Source organism: Microcaecilia unicolor, chromosome 9 (genome assembly GCF_901765095.1).
Source record: "Microcaecilia unicolor chromosome 9, aMicUni1.1, whole genome shotgun sequence".
NCBI lineage: Eukaryota > Metazoa > Chordata > Amphibia > Gymnophiona > Siphonopidae > Microcaecilia > Microcaecilia unicolor.
The window spans coordinates 129,635,989-129,649,096 of NC_044039.1; the positions used below are offsets into that span (position 1 = coordinate 129,635,989).

Genomic DNA, 13,108 nt, shown 5'->3' on the forward strand with positions numbered 1-13,108 from the left:
CAGCTCTGACACACTGTGTTTGACAGAAGTTAACCCTAGCTGACTAAAAAAAAAAAAAAAAAAAAAGCTGGTTTTATTCCCCACCAGAAAATAAAAATACCTTTCTGATTAACTCCAGTGCTGGCTGATGTGAAAGAAAGTGTTTGGTGAGTGAAATAAACATTTTCTGTCAGTGGTTTGAAATAAATAGAAATTGGGATTAAAGTGACTCAGATAGCTAAACAGGGTTCCATTGCGTCCCCAGATCAATCCAGAGACTTGTGGGTTATGTCCCTCAACCAGCAGATGGAGATAGAATTCCGAGATTGTATATGTGGACCTGTGCAACCAGCTCAACCTCAGTATTCTGTCTAGCAGGTGGAGGACATACATGTGCAGCTCTGATCTGACTCCTAACCCGTTCCCTCGGGGGCTGTCGAGTCCTTTTCTGGGGTTGAGGTACTGTGTGGTGGTATTGGGCATACCTGGTGGTCAGCCTCACTAGCCAGTTCGCCTGGACACTTTGGCACTTGGTCTAGGTTTGCCTGCTTCACTCTTCTGCCATTCTTTAAAAAAAAAAAAAGTGTTTGCAGTGGTTCAGGCTTTCCCTTACACTGATTAAAAGAGCGCTGGACCAGGACCGAATCTCCTTCACGGGAGAAGGCGGCATGCAGTGAGTTGGGACCGATGTGGGGGTCCTGTTATGTTGGCGCCGTCCGAATCGGCAAAGCGCTGTTTGCGCTGCGGGGCAGATGGGTGGTGTCAGGAGCCTGCGAGGAATGTGCGAAGGTCGGGGCCACTGGTAGGAAGCAGAGCAGGGAGCCTCCAGGACGTTCGCCGGTTGGGGAAGGCTCAGATTCTGCTCGGGCGGCGTTGGCGGGCACACCGCTGTCAGGCCTGACGCGCACCAGTGCCGGCGCCATTTTTGCTGCCCATACGGTGGGCTCTGCAACAGCGGGAGTGGGGGGTGTCTCTCAGTCAGCACTGTCTTCGTGGTGTGAAGAGGTGACCAGCCCTCCTAATCCTTCACTGGAGAGTGTCACAGGGGTAACTCCGTTTTCCCCAGAGTTTGTGCTCCTCATGCACAAGGCGTTTTTGCTGAGATCTGCAGGGGGGTTCTCCTCCAGAGGCTATCTTGACTAGCTCCCAGAGCTCCAGGCCCCAAAGTCTCCCTAAGAGGCCATGTTTGGAGGAGGATTTTTCTGATCTTTCTGATGCTGAGGGTAGCCATGTGTCTGGGGACTCCCTGCAGGCCATGCCTGAGGACCTGGAAGAGGGAGAGCTGCCGCCAGGCGAGGGAGACAACCCTACCACGGTATGGCTGTTCCGCAATGAGGAACTCCCTGCTTTCATTGTGCAGGCACTACAGGTTTTGAGCATTTCTTCTCCAGATGTGGTGCACCTGGTGGCGTTGACCCCTGTTATTATGTTGGGCACTAGGGGTCCTTCCAAGGCCTTCCATATACATGATGCCATGAAGGTTCTCATGGCGGCGCAGTGGGACACTCCGGAGGCAAGCCAGCGGGTAGCGTGAGCTATGGCTCGACTTTGCCCTTTACGCCCGGAGGACTTGGAGACCCTGCGTATGCCGGTCATGGACTCCCTAATCAGGCCATTACAAAGAGGACTACCTTGCTAGTGGAAGGAGGGACAGCTCTTTGAGATCTCCAGGACCGAAAGCTGGAATCGGCATTGAAGGCTGCCTTTGAAGTGGCGTCCTTGTGTCTTCAGTCATCTGTCTGTGGTTCTTACGCAGCGCGGGTGTGTGTCTCCTGGGTTCAGAAAGCTTCCTCTACAGAGGAGCTTATTGATTGCCTGCCAACCTTGGAGTCTGGGCTAGCGTACCTAGCAGATTTGCTGTACGATATTCTGAGGGCTTCGGCTAAAGAGATTGCCCTGGCAGTGACGGCCCGCCTCTGGGTTTGGCTGAGGCATTGGGCGGTGGATGTTGCCTCTAAGTCTCGCTTGGCTCGTTTACCATTCAGAGGTAAGCTTCTCTTTGGCAATGTCCTCGCACAAATTGCGAAGGAGCTAGGGGACTCTAAGGGTTAATGACTTCCTGAGGACCGTAGTAGGACATCCTCTAGGTCAGTCCGCCCCCGTTTTAGGGAGGCTAAGTGTTACAGGCCTGGTAGGTCTAGCACTTTCCAGAGGCCTTGCTTTCAGCAGAAACAGCAGTCTTTCGGGGTGACTGCTGGGCGGCCCCATCAGGTCCCAGAAGACAACAAGGAAATAGAGGGACCCAATGATAGGGCCCTGGCCCATCGCCTTCCTGTGATTGGGGGACAGCTGTCTCTCTTTTGGGAGGAGTGGGCCAGGGTCACTTCAGACGACTGGGACTTGGAAGTTATTCAGGACGGCTACAAACTTGAGTTTGCGCGACCTTTGACAGAGTTTTTCCTCGAGTTTCCCTGCAAGGCCGCTGCCAAGCGAGTAGCGGTTCAGGACACTCTATCTGAGCTGATTCGTTTCAGAGCAGTTGTTCCAGTTCTGCCTGCAGAGTACGGGCAGGGTTGCTTCTCTATTTCGTGGTTCCCAAAAAAGGGGGGACTTTCTGCCCTGTTCTCAATCTAAAATCTGTCAACAAGTGTCTGAAGGTGCGGCATTTCCTTATGGAAACTCTACGGTCTGTCCTAGCGGCGGTGCAGCCTGGAGAGTTTTTGACCGCTCTCGACCTCAAGGAGGCATATCTGCACATTCCCATTTGGCCGCACCATCAGCATTTCCTGCACTTTGCGGTCTTGGGGCAACATTGTCAGTTCCGAGCCATGCCCTTCGGGCTCGCAACGGCACCCCACACATTTTCAAAGGTTATGGTGGTAGTTGCAGTCTTCTTGATGGCTCGGGGCATTCAGTTGCACCCGTATTTAGACGACTGGTTGATTCGCGCACCGTCTCATGTGGAGAGTGTCCAGGCAACAGAAAAGGAGTTGCAGCTGCTGTGCTCTTTGGGCTGGATAGTAAACCTGCCAAAGTGCCAACTCAGTCTGTCGCAGTTGCTGGAATATCTAGGAGTACTCTTGGACACTTGGCAGGGCAGAGTGTTTCTACCGGAAGCTCGCCAGCTGAGGTTACAGAGCCAGCTTTCATCCCTGCTGCAGTCGGCTCCCAGAGCTTGGGACTATGTGCAGGTACTGGGTACCATGGCGGTGACGTTGGACGTGATTTCTTGGGCCAGGAGCCACATGCGCCATCTGCAGTGGTCTCTGCTCAGCCGTTGGTCACCTCTTTCCGAGGATTAAGCAATTCGGATACTGTGGTCTCCGCTGGCACGCTTTGCTATGCGCTGGTGGATGGTGCCGCAGAATCTTCTGAAAGGAATGCCCCTGGCGACACCGGAGTGGATTGTGGTGACCACAGATGCCAGTTTATTGGGGTGGGGTGCCCATTGTCTGGGCTGATCGGTCCAGGGCACCTGGTCAATGGTGGAAGCGATGTTGCCGATAAATCTTCTGGAGTTACGGACCATACACCTGGCGTTGCAGGACCTCGAGACTGTTGGAAGCAGTCAGTCAGGGTGTTATCCGACAATGCGACGGTGGTAGCTTATGTCAACAGGCAAGGAGGCACAAGGAGTGCCCCGCTGCCAAAGGAGGCCTCCACTCTTTGTCTTTGGGCAGAGAAGCACCTATCTCTCCTGTCTGTGGCGCACATTGCAGGCGTCTTGAATGTGGAAGCGGACTTCCTCAGTCAGAATTGGCTGGACCCGGGGGAGTGGGAGCTCTCCCAACGTGCGTTTGATCAGATCACGTTCCTCTGGGGAATGCCGATCGACCTGATGGCAAAGTCCTCAAATAACAAGGTGCCACGCTTCAGTGGGGGCAGAGAAGTTCGCTCCGAGGGCATAGACGCGCTACTTCAGCCGTGGCCTGAGGATCTCCTTTATGTGTTTCCTCAGTGGCCCATGATAGGGTGCATTGCTCGACATGCGGGTCCGGTTATTCTGGTGGCGCCAGACTGGCCCAGGTGTCCATGGTACGCGGATCTCATATGCCTGCTCATCGACAGGCCTCTGCGACTGACGGAATACAGCAATATTCTGGTTCAGGGTCCAATAGTCATGGAGAACCCAGCTCCCTTTGTGCTTACGGCGTGGCTATTGAGCGGTTGCGCCTCCGGCGAAAGGGTTATCTTGACAAAGTGATTGCCACTATGTTACAGGTGCGGAAGCAATCCACTTTGTCAGCGTACGCAAGAGTGTGGCAGACCTTTGTGTCTTGGTGTTCCTCGGCCGGCGGAGTCGGCACCACTGTCGTCTATCTTGGCATTTTTGCAAGAGGGGCTGGATAAAGCACTTTCCTTGAGCACCCTGAAAGTATAGGTGGCGGCTCTGGCCTGTTTTAGAGGCCACTTGGGCGGTCATTCTCTAGCGGCTCATCCGGATGCAGTTAGATTTTTGCAAGGGGGGGGGGGTCAATTAGACCCCCTGTGGACACCGGTGCTTCCAGAATGGAATCTTAATTTGGTGTTCAGGGCATTGCAGCGACCTCCCTTTGAGCCCCTGGATCAGGTGTCATTGAAGAATCTGACGTTGAAGGCGGTGTTTTTGGTAGCTATGGCCTCGGCTATACGAGTGTCAGAGCTCCAGGTGTTGTCGTGCAGGGATCCCTTCCTCCGTTTCTCAGAGGCAAGAATGTGCATCCGGATAGTTCCTTCTTGCCGAAAGTGGTGACCCGCTTTCATCTGGGTCAGGCCTTGATGTTGCCAGCGTTTTGGCGAGAGGAGTACCCCAGTGAGTTCCGGGCCTTGCGTTGTTTGGATGTGAGGCGCATTCTTCTACGGTATTTAGAGGTCACAAATTCCTTCCGTCGCTCAGATCATTTGTTTGTACTGTTTGCGGGGCGCAATAAAGGGGCTATGGCTTCTAAGGTCACGGTGGCCCGTTGGCTTTGAGAAGCCATTAGTGCAGCATACTTGTCCACGGGGAAGGTCCCGCCTATTCGCGTGCGGGCGCACTCTACTAGGGCTCAAGCTGTGTCCTTCGCGGAGGCTCGTTTGGTGCCGTTGGAGGACATTTGCAGAGTGGCTACCTGGGCATCGGTGCATACATTTGCTAAGCATTACCGGTTGGATGTGGCGGCGCGTCAGGACGCGGCCTTTGAGGCGTCAGTTTTAGCCTCTGGGATATGTGGGGCCCTCCCTACTTGAGGACTGCTTTGGTACATCCCAGAAGTCTCTGGATTAATCTGGGGACACAATGGAAGGTAAAATTAGTTCTTACCCGATAATTTTCTTTCCATTAGTCCCTATAGATCAATCCAGAGGCCCTCTCTGTAATTGGTTGTTTTCTGCTGTCGTTATTCTGGTTATGGGTGTTCATTCTTGGGTTCAAGTTTTTCTGTTAGTCTATGGGACAGTTAAAAAAAAAAAAAATAAAGTTTTAAAATGACGAGCAAGAGAGGAAGAAGATATCTTCTACACACCGTTACTCGTGGTTTTCCTATTATGAGTTTGTTCATCCAGGAGAGGCAGGAGAGTATGTTCTTGCTTAACTAAGGGATTCCTTTTACTGCTTTGGTATCGATCGTACTGAGATTGAGCTGGCTGCACAGGTCCACATATACAATCTCAGAGTTCTCTCTATCTCCATCTGCTGATTGAGGGACATAACCCACAGGTCTCTGGATTGATCTGTAGGGACTAATGGAAAGAAAATTATCAGGTAAGAACTAATTTTACCTTAGGTAGGGATTATATTTATTTTCTGAAGTAGTTAAATAGATCTGTGTTCTCCCAAGGTGTAACCTGTGACTGAGGTTTATTTTATTTAAGTATAGTAGATAGGTATCAAGGGTCTGCTGCAAATCTTCACTCAAGATTTGCCAGTGTCCCAGATCCAGAGGACAACGGATGCTGGCCAACGCATGCAAGAATTGGTTTTTATTTTTGGGTCCGAAATAAGTGAGTGTACCTAAAAGGAAATAGAGAAACATAAGATTAGTGCACATTTTATTTTCGTAATACAATTTAAGAGAAAATGTTACTGCAATGGTAGTTTGCATCCTTACCTGAAGGATCCAGAAGTGGCTCTATAAAGGAAAAGAGTGTTTCAATAGAAGGTTTACAGACATAGGATTAGCATTTAAACATTATAAGCTGCACTGACTCAGTAAAACTTTCGTTATACTAACACAACAGGTAACTTGTGAAAGGAAAAGTTGATTTAGCACTGTGATAAAAACATTGTAGAACTAAAGTAGTTTTCTTTGAATGTTCTTAAGGTAAGGTATTGATGTAAGAACAGGGCTTTTTTTGAGGGGGTACTTGGGGGTACTGAGTACCGGCACCTTTTCCATTGTCTGCTAAAATTGACCCCAAGTTTTAATGAAAGAGCTCAGGCTTTACACACCAATTCTGTCTTGTCATAGGTTCTGTGACTGGTTGCAGGGGGCCTGGCTGTTGTGGGGTGGGTCCCTCAGCGATCATCCCTCCCTTGAAGGGTGGCCTAGCATTTGAGTACCGGCACCTTTTTTGCTAGAAAAAACGCATTGTGTAAGAATCACCTGAATTAGTTGACAATTGCATAATTGTTTTTTGTTTGGGTTTTTTTTCTTTGTGGTGGTTGTTGTGATGTACATGGTAATCCCATTGTTTAAAAGTGCTAGAAATGCACTAAAGGTACTTAGGGCTTCTTTTACAAAGCTGCGCTAGAGATTCTCACACGGCAAATGAATTCTACATCGGGAATTGGTAGCGCGGCTTTGTAAAAGAGGCCCTTAGACACTTATTTATCTATGCTATACCATTCATGCACCAAATCGTGTAGTATTTTTCTATCGAGTAGTATACATTTTTGCAAACTAAATGCTACTGCTTTATTGTAACATCTGTCTCAGTCTTCTTTCCTCCCTACCTCCAGGAACAACACTGCTATAGTGAATAAAATACACTATTTCGGAAGAAACTGAGTGTCATGGTATTTTCTGTGAACTTACTGGTTATTATCATGGCACAAGACGGCGACGGAGCAGGATGGACCCTGATGAGCTCCGAGACCGAGCAAAGGCTGTTCATGGCAGACACAGCACAGGGACCCCCGATCCGACTGATGGGAGAGCCGCTACCACCCCCATAGAAGGGAGAGACAAGTGAACCTCTCCCCACGGGGGTTAGCAACGGAGCCAAGAGTTGGTGGTCGGACTCACCCCTGGCCTACCCGGCAACAGATCCAACCAGCCATCCCATCCCCACTCCAGTCTCCTGCAGTAGCGGCGAAGAGCAGCAGACGGGCAGCAAGCGGTGACCGGAGTAGAAGCGGTCTGCCCTTACGCCTCGGCCACCACCCGGAACTGCAGAGTCGGGTGGCGCCAGCTAATTGGGACACAGGCAGTTTGCGCGCCGCCCAACTGCCAGGAGAGACAAGGTGAGCACTGGTCCTCACTTGACCGTCCAGCCAGGAATAGAGAGGTGTCAGGGCCTCCCCCCGGTCAGGGAGCGCATGGGAGTGCGAGGCCCTCGCTCGATCGCCCCAGCTGGGAGAGGCATGGAGTCCAGGGAGCGTGTGGTCGCGACCACACACGTTAGAGTGTCAAATCGAGCGCCGAGATGGCGGAGACGTCGAGGGAGTAAAAGAACAAACGAGGGCACCATTGAGGACATTCTCCACAGAACTGAGGCATGGCGATAAAAGACCTGCACATTCTGACCGTCCAGCTTTGAACTACCTTAATTGGCTCAACGGGCTCAACTGGCACAATGGCCCGGCTTTAAAACCACCACCAGACTTCTACCTCCTATCACTGAAACAGCTCTACCCCATAGATCCATAGGAAAAACATCTGAACATCTAACTGTGAGTAAACTAGTCATTTTTAACCAATTAACCTGCTCACCAATAATATAGGACCTCAGAGCCACTTCAGACCTCCATAGATACCAGCCTAAGAACAAAGCCCAACAACATAACCATCAAACGCGGTCATCCAGTAGCCCAAAACGAACCGACACCACAATGAACACCATCAGATTGCTCCTAATAATTTACTCCTTATCCCTGATCCACCATACACTAACCACCCCCCTCTCACAGAAACCAACATCATACCCACAATACACAATTTCAGTAGGCTGTCCAGACACAATACATCCCACCAAATTAACAACAACCAAAATAATGGAAGACCTTCAATACGAGGACAAAATCAACACAAAGGAAAGAAAGGTCATAACAAACCCATACTACAAGGGAATAGACAACTAACAAAAATCAACACAACTTTGAACATAGCTGACCCCTACCAAAAAATTAAAGTGGGATACACAAATGCCAGATCAGTAGTTAACAAAGCAACAATAATAACAGATTGGATCACATCAAACAACCTTGACCTACTACTCATTACCGAAACCTGGATCCATGATCAAAAGGGCCCCATAATTCTAGATCTGTGCCCCCCAGGTTACAAAATCACTCACTGAGCAAGAAAAGAAAAAAGAGGCGGAGGCATAGCACTAATCCATAGATCCCACTTCACCGTAGAAACTGTAGCCGAGTCCATAACACCCCAACTTGAAATTGCCTCAGAATCCACCATACATCCTTGCTTGATCACCTAAACTGTGTATTGTTCTACAGACCACCAGGTAACTGGTACAATTGCCAGTCACACTTCATGAACTTCATATCAAACACCTGTGTATCCAACTCCAATCTACTTATAATAGGAGACATAAACCTACACCTAGAAGACCCCAACTCTACCAATGCTCGTGAATGCAAGGAATTCCTCCAATTATGGAGCCTTAATTGGCCTCATATGCAAGCAACCCAGGTCAAAGGGCACACACTTGACCTTATCACACACAAATTGTCTTCAAACCTGAACCTAATAATATCAGATACAAAATAGACGGACACACCATGGTCAGACCACCACAAATTAAATCTATCCCTACAATGGCAAAAAAAAAAAAGGCTCATACCATACATATGAACGCACAACCTACACCACGAGAGGCCAAGTAGACTCTGTAATATTCTCTCAACAGATATACAATAACGAATGGACAGCACAAACGGACTCGATACATTATCTCCTAAATTGGGATAACAGATGCAGAAACGTATTAGACGAAGTAGCACCACTACAAACTAGAACCTCACGAAGTCACAACTCGATACCATGGTATGACGATGAACTGAAAAAACTAAAAATACAAGCCAGGAGGCTTGAACGAGCATGGAAAAAAAGAAAAGATGTACACACACTAAACGCATGGAAACAAATACAAAGAAAATACAAATATGCAATAAGACAAACCAAAAGGTCTTACTATAAAACCAAAATAGGGCCAGATTACAAAGACACGCATAAATTATACCAACTCGTGAATAAATTACTAGATACCAACACAGACACCCCATCTGCAGACAAACTTGCTAAATACTTCAATGAGAAAATTGTAAATCTACGCAATACATTACCACAGAACACCACTGACATCGAAAAATTCATTGACTGTATTGACCCAATCCTCGGTGAATACCCAGCAGACCGAATCTGGACAAACTTCGCTGTCCTTACCGATGAAATCGTAACCCAAGCGATTAACAGGTAAAGTCCCACTGTAAACTGGACACATGCCCTAACTACCTAATACAATCAGCCCCTCAACGCTTCATAGCAGACCTCACATCACACCTAAACTACATACTGCAACATGGACTCTTTCCTAAGGACAAAGGCAACATACTACTCATTCCAATACCTAAAGATTCAAAGAAAAAAGCAAATGAAATCACCAGCTACCGCCCAGTAGCATCTCTGGTAGTCAAACTGGTGGAAAGCATGGTAATCAAGCAACTTACCGACTACTTAAACAAATTCTCAATATTACACGCATCACAATCAGGATTTCGCTCCAACCACAGAACCGAAACAGTACTAATCACTCTCCTAACCAAATTCAAACAAGAAATTTCAACTGGCAAAAGTGTACTTCTTCTACATTTCGACATGTCTAGTGCGTTCGACATGGTAAACCATAAAATACTACTAAACATTCTAGAATACTTCGGGATCGGTGGAAGTGTACTTAGTTGGATCAAGGGTTTCCTAACCACAAGAACATACCAAGTGATATCAAAATTGAATATATCATCACCATGGAAACCAGAATGCGGAGTACCCCAAGGTTCACCGCTATCACCGACCCTCTTCAACCTAATGATGATCCCACTAGCCAAATTCCTATCCAACCAAGGCCTTATCCCCTACATCTATGCAGACGATGTCACGATATACGTCCCGTTCAAACATGATCTAACAGAAATCACAAACAAAATCAGCCTGCAAATCATGAACTCATGGGCGGATGCATTTCAACTAAAACTCAACGCAGAAAAAAACACATTGTCTCAATCTCTCATCACAATACAACACGAACAAACCCACCAATATAAACACCCCAGACTACACACTTCCTGTCTCAGACAGCCTGAAAATTCTCGGCGTTACAATCGACCGAAACTTTACGCTAGAAAGACAAGTGAAAACTACAACAAAGAAAATGTTCCACTCAATGTGGAAACTCCAACGAGTAAAACCTTTCTTCCCAAAGGAAATATTCCGCAGCCTGGTACAATCAATGGTGCTAAGTCACCTAGACTACTGCAACGCAATCTATGCCAGATGCAAAGAAATTATTAAGAAACTCCAAACTGCCCAAAACACCGCAGCCAGACTCATATTTGGAAAAACGAGATACGAAAGCGCCAAACCCTTACGTGCAAAACTACATTAGCTTCCAATCAAAGAACGAATTGCGTTCAAAATCTGCACCCTGGTTCATAAAATTATTCACAGCGAGGCCCCGGTCTACATGGCAGACCTCATAGACTTACCAAAAAAGATCAGCACGCACATACCTAAATCTCCACTACCCAAGTTGCAAAGGACTAAAATATAAATCAACATATGCATCAAGCTTCTCCTACATAAGCACGCAACCATGGAATGCACTACCAAACGTCATGAAAACAATGCATGACTTAACAAACTTCCAGAAATCATTAAAAACCAAATTGTTCAAAAAGGCATGCCATAACGATCCAACCTAAACACCTGAACCCTGCAACACAACGAAACTTATACCAGAACTGGACAAAACGTAACTCTTTCTCGTTGACCACCTAATTTACTCTGTCACTTATGAACTTAAACGCAATACCACTCTGTATTTCTCATACCGGAATTGGCGATCGCCATCACGGTACTATGTAAGCCACATTGAGCCTGTAGATAGGTGGGAAAATGTAGGATACAAATGCAATAAATAAATAAAAGGGGTATTGTACAATTGACTGTTCAGGTAGCAAGAGGCTATTTATTTTTTATTACATTTGTACCCCGCGCTTTCCCACTCATGGCAGGCTCAATGCGGCTTACATATTGTATGCAGGTACTTATTTGTACCTGGGGCAATGGAGGGTTAAGTGACTTGCCCAGAGTCACAAGGAGCTGCCTGTGCCTGAAGTGGGAATCGAACTCAGTTCCTCAGGACCAAAGTCCACCACCCTAACCACTAGGCCACTCCTCCACTACTAATGCTACAAGGAAAAGTTTGTAAAGAAAGGAATGTTCTTGCAACTGCATATGGTATACCTATATCAGACAATGGTATATACCCCAAAAATAAATCTGTATTTAACTTTTTCCTTTGAAAAGAATACAGTAACCTGGGTCAGAAGGCATAGTGGTGATATTTCTGATGACAACTGGGCTCCAGACCAATAAGTGATTTTTGGGTTCTTGTTTTTCCCTTATTTCCCTGCTTGACTGTGGTTTTTGTTGTCAGATCTTTGCTATCGTTATTCACTTGTGCTGATTCATTATTGTAGTTTGCTAGACTTCTAATATTAAAAATCACACACACACAGAAGAGAAAAAAATATAAAGATTTCTCTCTGTACTGTTTTTTTTAAATCTGAGAAATCAAAGTTTCACTCTTATCTTTTTGCCTTCTGTATTGAAATTTGTTGGTGAACTCATAATTAATTGGAAAGTAAACAGTTGAAACTTTCTGCTGTTTTTTTTTTCCATAGGCTGTCATAGGTAGCACGTAGCATCTTGCTCCAAATAAGGTCTGCAATCTCTGGGCTATTAGAAGCTAGTCCATCCCAGAGCCAATCCCAGAGCCAAATTTCCTATATAATCATCCACACACAGCCATTTGTCTCAGGTGATTCACAGTTGCCCTAAGGGAGTATCTGGCTGTGAAATAAAAACATATAGCTTATTACCATTTTGTGTTAATTTTTTTAGAGGTCTAAGCAGCTTTCTTTACTCATCATCTCACGCACCCCTTTGGTTTGCTTCTCCTATATAATCTACGTAATACACATTATAAGTATTCTTCTATCAAGTGGCAATAAAGTAATCTTGCTGATTGGCATTCATTATCATTGCACAACTGTTGGCAAAAGCGGTATATCAAGAACCAAATAAGCATAAACATAAATTCCATATCATCATGCTGATCAATCCATAGACTGGTGGGTTGTGTCCATCTACCAGCAGGTGGAGATAGAGAGCAATCCTTTTGCCTCCCTATATGTGGTCATGTGCTGCCGGAAACTCCTCAGTATGTTCTCTATCTCAGCAGGTGGTGGTCACACACAGCAGCAGCTCTGGCTAGGTCTCCAAGCCTAATCTTTAGGTTTTGTTGAGTACCTGGGGTTGAGGGCTCTTCTTGAGCAAGTGCAAACCTGGTGGCGCCAGGTACCTCCTTTTCTCCCCCCTCCCGCTGGCTCCGTTAAAAAAAAAAAAAAAAAATTTTTGGATGTCCTTAATGTCGTTTATTTCGACGTTTATTTAAACGTTTATTGCAGCTACTCACTGGGACACCAGGTCGTTACAGCTCGGAGCGAGAAGCAGGTAATTTTTACCTTTTTATAGCGGGCAGGGGGTTCCCCGATTGATCTCCACGTGGCCTATGGCGTCGGAGGGCGAGGGCGCGAAGAATCGCTCCCCGGACCGCGTGTGCGCTTCTAGCGGGGATGCGGGGGTTTTAAAGTCTGATTCGCCCTTGTTGGGTGTCAGTTTGGAGGCCGGTCAGTGTCCCGGGTCTTCCTCCGGCGCGGCGGTTTTTCCCGCCATAAACGCCCATCCCCCGCTGCTCGCCTCCGCCA

The 13,108-nt window shown here is 47.2% G+C and overlaps 1 protein-coding gene across 3 annotated transcripts in view; it reads left to right on the forward strand.

The window, feature by feature from the left end:
* Window positions 1–13,108, forward strand: part of MTA1 (metastasis associated 1) — a 537,170-nt gene that overhangs the window by 408,813 nt on the left and 115,249 nt on the right. The gene's annotated exons all lie outside the window — the stretch shown is intronic.